Here is a 9,797-nt window from a genome sequence, read left to right as displayed (position 1 = left end):
AGCCATGTAGCTGATTGGGAATCGAACCCTAGACCATGTCAATTGTAGCAAACGCACCTTGTCACCTGAACTACAAAAACAATCTTCTAAGATTTTCACAGTTAATTATATATACATATATATACAAAAATATCTTTTCCAACTGCACACCCTTGCCCACTACTAGATACGCCACTGCCTAGGGCTGCAAGTTGGAACGGAATATCCAATTTCCGCTGGTTTCGATCCGAAAAGTTCCGATTTTGGAACAACTTTTTTCATTTCAAATTCTGAAATTTCGATTTCCAAATTTTTTCGATTTTTTTGGATTGGAATTGGAATTTGGAATTTCCGATTTTCAATCCGATTAAATTCCGAAATTAATTTCGAAAAATTCCGATTATTTTCCGAAAAATACACCTATAAATAATATATATTATATAATACTTATTTTCCGAAAAATACACCTATAAGTTTTGTTTTAGGATTTTGACATAATGAATTGTTGTTAGAAGTTTTATTCGATATTATGTTGGGTTTATTTTACTATTTTTTTGAACTGAAAATTAGTAGTTATTAGTTTTACTTTTATCAACGTGGATGTTCTTATTTTTGAAAAATTATGAAAATTGTAGAAAAATTAGGCTAAGTTTTGAAATTTTAAAGCTTTTGCGATTTCCGATTTTTTTCCAAAATTCCGAATTTTTCAGGCCTTTTGGAATTTGAATGAATTTTTAGATTTCAAAATTTTTGGAATTCGAATTGGAATTGATTTTGTACTTCCGAATTTTTTTGAGAATTTTCCGAAAAGGCTAATTCCGATCCGATCCATCCAACTTTCGCCCATATGTACACCAGTAGTGTCCATAGTAGCTTAAGTTCATAACATATATTGAGTTTCCAACAAAACAATAATGATCAAAATTTAGCAATAATTGAGCAACCATAAAAAGAAAAAAAAAAAACAAAACAAAACAAAACAAAACAAAAAAAAGTTGGTCCTATTACATAATACTCCAAGTTAAGATTTCAGTTGCTAAAACTTTTCAATCATAAATTATCTTTTGTCATCACCTTAACAACTCCCTTTAACAAATATACTTCAAATCAAATGAACATTTAACTAACTGGACTCATATTGTTATACATAGATTTGTTTTTGTGAACAAAATTAGAAAACAAAATTGCTGCAGCAAGGTCTAAGGGCATTTTCTAATGAGATAGATTAGCAAATTTATAGAGTGCAAAGATACAAAACTCTTGAATGAAACTTCAATTGGAAATTAACTAAGAAAATTAAACGTAACAAAGATATTAAAGTACCCCAATGTATATTTTGTAGTAAAATGGAAAATGCAAAACACACAGTAACAAATTTCTCTTTTCACATAATTTAATCTTCAGAATTTTTCTCGTTATTCACAGCAAATCTCAAAGTGTGAATGAAGAAATTTTTTTCATGTTCGGTGTTTTCCTTATACCAAGTCATCCATAGCAAAGGCATTGATTCTGAAAAAATGAACTAAATATTTAGATTCTTTTAGAATGACATGACGGCTTCACCTTTTGCCAAAAAGTCTAACCACTTTATTTACGGAAAGAAAAAGCTAAACACTTTTTGACGAAAATAAAACTACACACCGTAGAACTCTTATTCTCCCGAACAAAAAAAATCCAAACATAAAGCACAATAAATCAACATTTTAAGCACCAATTATCAATAAAACACACCAAAAGCTCCAATTAAAAGCTACGATTAAGTGTAAAAATATACACTTAACACACCCCCAAACTTGAAGTTTTGCTTGTGCTCAAGCAAAATCTACTCATGAGCAAACGACTCAACTACTACATCTCATTACATAGATTAATGATCAACTTCACGTTTTCAGAACTTGTAATTATAATGACAATTCTTAGGCATTCGCAAGTTCAAAATTCAAAAGCACTTAGTCACTTACCATTGCCAAAAACCACAAATCATGCAATTGTTTCAAGCATTCAATATTTGTAAATTAAAGATAGAAAAAAATTATGCGTATATGCATATGCTTGACTCCAAATACTCACCAAATTCTTTTACTCTACTAATATCGATTATTAAGCTATTGGGATCATTTGGGCTTTTTGGCTTTCAATTATTAGGCTATGCTTCTTGAATTGAGGTGATTACGCCAAAATCTGAAATATAGGCGTTTGAAACAATGAATTCACCTCTAAAGACTTTAATAAACTCGATTCTTAAGAATTCAAAAGTGTCCACTTTTGCTCTTAAGATGATGAATCGAGCTTTCAGAAACAATTGAACAACTAGTCATTTGTTCTCCCTTCTAATCTCCTCTTCTTCTTCTCTCTCTCTCTCTCTCTCTCTCTCTCTCTCTCTCTCTCTCCCCCTCTCTCTCTCTCTCTCTCTCTCTTTTTTTTTTTTTTTTTCTTCTTAGAGGTATATATATATATATATATGTGTGTGTGTGTGTGTGTGTATTTTTTGTCTTTTTTTTTCCCCCAAAGAGGAAGAGGAAGGATTTTTATAAATTTTTCCAACTGAATTCCAATGTGTAATTTTTCAAAATCTCCATCTATTCAACCTTATACACATTGGCTAAAAGAAAGAACACCTTTTCTCCGAGGCTCAAATCAAGGTTCTAAGAATACTTTCGATAAAAAGGTCCGCTTGAAAGGCTCAAACGGTTCAAAGAAGACCCAAATCATATCCCAAATTACACACTACTGAATACTGTAAAAAAGAAAGTGGGCAGTTTCCTTCGACGATTTACATATAGTGGGCAAGTTTATCTGGAAACGGGACAACAACAAAACAACCACATTAACTTGCAAGGTAAAACGACAAAACTACCCTTACGGCTACAATTGTTTTTACTAAGATTGTCATTAGGGTTTCGGGCAAACCGTTCTTTTATATATAGGGATAATATTTTACTATCTGATCTTCAGTTTATCACACGTTATCAGTTAAAATAATTTATTTTACGTTTTTCGTTGAACATTTCCAATTTCCCACTCTCGCTCCTCTTCTCCTCCGCTATCTCCGGCAATCCTCCATCTCTTCCCCCCCCCCCCCCCCCCCCCCCCCCCCCCCCCCGGATAAAACATTAAGGCCCCGTTTGGTTGGTAAGATAAAATTACCCAAGATAAGATTAATTATTCTAATGAAATCCAATTATTTTATTGGAGGTTGCAATATCCAACAAAAAAAACTCATTAAAAGGCAAGATAAGCCATGATTATATTGAATTCCTTAATTGAATTTCTCCACCGCCTGAGGCCGCCGCCTGAACCTCCGCCACGGAGGTCTGCCCTTCTCTTCTGAGGTCTGCCATTCCGTCTCCTTTTTTTTGATTTGCTGTTTTTGCATGCATAAAAATGGATTGAATTTCTCTATTCAAGAATGTTGATATATATAAATATAAATATATATATATATATATATATATATATATATATATATATATATATATAGAGAGAGAGAGAGAGAGAGAGAGAGAGAGAGAGAGAGAGAGAGAGAGAGAGAGAGATTTTAGATGAATTGGATCTGTAAAACATTTTGCTTTATTATCGGTTTTTTTTTTTATCCTAATTATTATGGCAGCCATTAGCTCCGATTTGCGAGCTGTGTGAAACTCTTAATTAAATCGCTGATGTTTTTCTCATTTTGGTGCGATGAAATCAAGATCTTAGTCACTGATCTTTTTTTTTCTTTTTTTTTATAATTTTAAAAAAAAATTCTAAACCCGATTTGGTCCATTTATGTCCATTATTAGAATGGGAGTTCATGACTTCTTTAACCGCGCGCCACAGAAAGAATGTGTTTAAATATTTACGGCGGAAGTATGAATATAAATTGGGAGATGAGCATATTTTTTTACCGCTGCAAATTTTTAACTTTGTACATTAATTAAAATTTTACAACTATATATAAAATATATTATAGAAGAAGTTTACGAACTTTGTTTTCTTTTTATTTGATTTTTCACATACAGATGGAGGAGAGGCATATCAAACAATATTTTCCTTTTTACATAAGGGTAAAACCAATTTTGAATTTTTTTTTTTAAGTTTCAATATATATTTTACTGGATTATTTGTAGTTTCAATATATGATTTCAATCGAATAACCAACTTCTGAGCTCGGCCCAATCGAGTAAAAAGCCGAGCCAACAACAAACTTCTGAGCTCGGCCCAGTTGATTAAAAAGCCCAACCAACAACAAACTTCTGAGCTCGGTCCAATTGATTAAAAAGCCCATACAACAACCAATTTCTGAGCTCGGCCCAATTGATTAAAAAGCCCAACCTACAACCAACTTATTAGCTGGCCCAATATAAAGAGGCCCGCAAAATCTAAGAGTTTTTCTTATTTTGGATGTTTTCATTGACTGACCTGAGTTCATAAGTCAATCTTGGGATGGGCTTCTATATTAGTTGGGCTACGATTTTTAAATAATAAAAATAATCAACAATCACTTTGAAAATTCAAACAAAAAGAAATTCACTAGAGGCCACAATAAATGGACAGATCTTCTCACTACTTTAGCCAAGTTGAATCAATATTATTAGCTTAATCGAAATATAGCATCTTTTGTCGCATAGCACACGTCAAGAAAAAAGCACAATATATCTCATTTGTAATGCACCCTTAATTGAATATTTGACACTTAATTAGGGTAATTTAATTTTTTAAACGGTACAAAAAGCGAAAAAACAAATATCAAACTGAATTGCTGAAAAAAATATTTCCTTGCAAAAAATATTATCACTTAACTACTATACTAAAAAATTTCTTTTAATGCAACTAGTGAACAAAATTTAGTACAAATATTTGACAAAAAAATATACGTTTCATAGCGATGTTTTTTGTTCTTCATACAACTGAACTTAACATGAGAAATATGGTTAAAATATTTTTTTTTCAGAGAACTTATAATCCTGAACTGTATTTTTTTTTTTTAACTTTGTTGATAAAGCAAAGAAATATGATTTGAAGTCAAGTATTATTTTATTGTTGATAACATCAATAATTCAAAAGGGGTGCAATATGCTGTGCAAAAGATATTCTTGGGTTGGGCCATTTACTAGTCAACGGCCCAATAAACAAAATTGCCCAATAACAGAGTTTTCCATAAATTGGGCCAAATATGTTGGGTCTTATATTATAAAAAATTTCCAACCGTCTGAACTTTACCCAGAAAAACTATAGTTTTCTTTTAAATTATAATTTATTCAGATAATAAATAAAATTAATAGAAATTTTTTGAAACATGTTACCCTATACCGCACAATAACCACTACAGTTGAAAATTTTAAAACATGTTACCCGCTAATTAAATGATTAAATTGCCATCCTCTATTAGTCGGCCAGATTCATAAGGAATGGCAAAAAGTTCAATCACAAGAAACTTAAATGCACATTGGTGCAAAAAAAAAAAAAAGTCTTCTAAATAAACACATCTCTATGTCTTTAGTCTAAAATACCCTCCATAATATAATTCTTATCAATTCCATTCATTATGCTCTAACTTCTTTAATATTACACATTGACCCTGGATTTAAACAAATATATTATATAAAAATAATATTTTTGAAAAAAAAAATTCTTTTTTTTTGGTCCCTTAAAAGTAAAACATCATTTTATGCTCGTATGTTTTAATAATCTTGGACGTCTTATCCTTAAGAATTTATTTTGCTAAACGATGTGGTGATCTCAATATTTTCATCAGGAAACCCAATTACTGAACCACCACCCTTTGAGGGGCTGATTTATTTTGATTTGCTACGTTTTTTTTTCTTTTTGCTGATTTATAAATGAAAAACACCCCCTGTGTAATGTTGAAATGCCAAAAAAACCCTTTGGAAAAATATGTGCCAAAACCCCTCAATAATCAGTTAAAACAAGCACACTCGACCTTATTTATCTACATCCGTTGGCCGCTCGTGAAAATACGAAAAAACCCTTCAAAAAATAGAATTTTAATCTAAGAAACACAATGGATCAATACCCTTTGAATCAGAAATTTTGAAAATTATAAATTCACCCCAGAATTTTTGTTTGTCCCAAAATGAAATTTTCAAAATTTTCGATTCAATCCATAGCCACCGCTAGCTCACGCACCATTTCAGGTCTGCATTTAAGACAGTGATCTTTTCCCCTCTGCCCCACCTTGTTTTCTCTCTTTTCTCAATCGGCGCAGCCACAGTATAACTTCCTACGAAATTTTCCTTTAAATACGGCGAAGTCTGGTTAGTAGTTTTCGGCCATGAACGGGGCCGACGAGAAAAAGGATAGGAGGAAGAAGAATGTTGCTGTGTTTTTTGGTTTCAACAGGAGCGAGTGCTTTATTGAAACTATCAGAGACTGATTAAAAATTTTGAAAGCTTCATTTGAGACATATAAAAATCCTGGGGTGAGTATATAATTTTTGAAAGTTCTGATTTGAAGAGTATTTATGTCTTTTCAGACCAAAAACACACATCTGGTTGCATAAATGGCAAGTGTGATCATGGGTTTCATGGCTCTGACTAATTTCGTAGGGGGGTTATGCTAATACTTTTAACGAACTTTTCTGACAATTTGATCTATCGCAGGGGTACCGCTTACTAAACTATCCTTCTTTCACACGTACTAACACATGAGTGTATGTATTTCCAAATTTGTGAAAGAATGGAATTTTGGAGCGATGTATTTCGCCTACATTTTATATTACAGGCCAATTGAAAATCAATTATGAAGTTTACTATTTATCGACAAGAGTGCATGCATTTATTATGGATCTCGAGCATAAAATTCTTTGTCGTGAGCCGAAATTCATAGTAACAATAAAGAATGTTTGCTAAACGATAAGTAATTAATCCTAAGTACAAATCAAATGTTAATCCTCGTTTCGCGCGAGTTTGTGTTGGGCTAAATACCTAACACGCAAGTGTACGTGTCGCAAACAAGTAGTCAAAGTGGACTCGTGAGAGTTGGATGTAAATTACCTAATCCTAAGTACCAAATTCTAACAATTGTGATTTTTATCCAGCCTACGCGAGTTTGTCAAATTAAATCAATTAAATAATTAAACTAACTAAGAAAGCAAATAATCACGAGAAAATATCAATATAAAAACGGATCTAGGATTTTATCTTCCCCCTATGCGATAATTATTCACCCAATTAATCTTCTATCATGCAAGTTACAATTCCCGATTATTAACCCAAGACACGAAATTACTCATAACCAGCTGTCGCGTGTATTATAAGTCTATTATTCATAAACGATTCACTATATGTCTATGCAAACCTAGTATGAATAAAGCATTAAGTAACAAGTCTCGTAAATGATATGGCTACCTAAGGTATTATCTATATGTCTACGATAATACATGCAATTAACACACTCATCCGGTGAAAACTACTTGAAGGCTCTTCTATCCCTGTTCTAATTATTAAAACGATCTGTCAATCAATTCTAACAATAACAAATACCAACATAAATTAGCTACGTTCATGCGCTAAATAAGATCAAAATAGAAGAAATAATCGAAGAATTAAACTTGCATAAAAGTAGAAAAATAGGTTCGAATTACCACATAGGGTTCCAACAAAATTCTAGAATAAAAACTTAGCTACTCATGTTCTCTACGAAAAACATAATAAAAATACGAAAAACCATAAAAGCTATGAATAAAAATAAAAGGGGAGAACTATGATGAAGATTCGTCAAGTCTTCGTCTTCGTTGCTCTGTTCTTGTGCTCCTTGATCGCGTGTCAAAAGATAAAAGATAATTCCTAATTGTGTGCTTTTGGCCTTTAAATAGGGTGCAAAAATATAAGAGGGCGGGTTTCCTTGTGTAATTAAACTTCCTTCACTGCGCCACCTCGTAAACCCGGACGGCCGTGCGAGAATTAGCTCTGAAATCCGGACGGCCGTCCGGTCTTTATTCTTCAGAGTTTTGATATTTTTACTATTGGCCCACTTTTTCTCCGAATTTGCAGTTTTTACCCCATAAGTTGCCAATTCTTCAATTTGTACCTAAAATACAAATAATAACCATTTTAAGCACCAATTATCGTTAAAACACAACAAAAGCTCCAATTAAAAGGTACAATTAAGTGTAAAAATATACACTTAACAGTTTGCCATACAGATTTTCTCGTAGCCTATGTGAAATTCCCATGAAGCAGTTAATTGGCCTATCTAATGGGTGACCTCTCTGTGAATTTAGTTCATAGATCTCGTATTATCGCCCTCTCTTGAAATAGCATTTCTTTCCTTGTGATTACCACATCGATCTATATTCTCTATACTTTCAACTACGTCAGCGGTTTATAATTTATATTATCTACCAATTAAGTCATTTTCTCGTTTTTCTACGTACTCTCACTTCAAACTTAACGAGAAAAAAAGTATTTGTTCATCGAAATATAAATTATGAGTGCACTGCATATCAACAATATTAGTAATTAAAAAACCATTTGCATATCATAAAGTAGGAGCAAATAATAAATTTTATTTGTATAATAAGAAAAATTTGTAGAATAACAATTTCATACAAAAAGATCTATTTATTTTTTTATTTTCGTATTTTTGCATCTCTTATTGAAATTATCATTTATTAGAAAAATTATAAGCCCAATGGGCTTGAACCTCACTTTCCTAGGTTTTTACGTCAGGTGCTCTATAAAAAGGACCATGAAAGAAAAAAAATGATAATTAGAGAAAAACCCCCACATCATTTACATATATTATGGTGGATATAACCCATTTTTTCAATATTAGTCAAACCCTCCTTAATTATTAAATTTAATTATTTAAAACTGCTATGAATAATATCTAATTTGCTCTTAATGCTATATTATTTCACATCTACCCTTATTTTATTACGCCATTCAACCGCCTCCATCTTTTTTCTCCGATTTAATTTCTGTCATTCTCTCCATACCCCATTCCGTCTATTTTCTCTCTCTTGAATAAATCCATGGTGCAGGCAAGAACCACTCCATCGTAGCCTCCACCACCCACCATTGAAAAGCATAGCATGAGTCGATGACTTTAGGAATAACCTCAAGGACACGCTCGTATCGCTCTCCACTCCCTCAACATTGATGTCCAAGCCGCCAGATCTGAAGTTCTCGTCCCGCCGCCCCGTCATCGCTCCGATCTCGATTGAGTTGTAGAAGACGACATCAAAAACTCAAAAATCCCTCCCTACCTCCACCCCTCAACTTCACCGCCGCATATAGAGACTTTGCCGCCGCCTCTTCCCTGCATCGCCATCGTTCTGATTTTTTTGATTTTTTTTTTTTGTGATGCTTTTGATGTTAGGTATTTTTACAGCAAAATAGTTGTTATTGTTATTCGGCTATTTTTTATCGCTGTTTTCGTTATCCAGCTATTACTTTTAGTTGTTTTTGATAGTTTTAGTTGTTTTGACTTTTTGGTTGATTTTCAAGTTTTTGGTAGTTGATTTTGTTTTTTTATTTTTTTATCCAATTATACGACCTGCTGGAAAAAAAATAAAAAAAAATATATGAATTAAAAAATTTAGTTGATGTATTTTTAGTTGTTTTCGACATTTTTCGTTGATTTTGATTTTTTATAGTTATTTCAATAATATGTAGTAATTTGTCAATTTGGTAAATTAGTTGGGAAAAAAGTTGGTTTTGGATTCAAAATAAATGACATGAAAAAAAAAAACGAATCTTTTAGTTGATTCTTAGAAAAATTTTAGTCGATTTCGAAAATATTATAGTTGATTTTGGAGAAACGAAACTAAAAAAATGTTGAAAATAATATAATTTTTTAGTTATTAAAACATT

This window comes from Erythranthe guttata, chromosome 12 (genome assembly GCF_056151865.1).
Source record: "Erythranthe guttata isolate IM_541 chromosome 12, IM_541, whole genome shotgun sequence".
NCBI classification, from domain to species: Eukaryota; Viridiplantae; Streptophyta; class Magnoliopsida; order Lamiales; family Phrymaceae; genus Erythranthe; species Erythranthe guttata.
Note: the sequence above shows the minus strand (reverse complement) of the source record.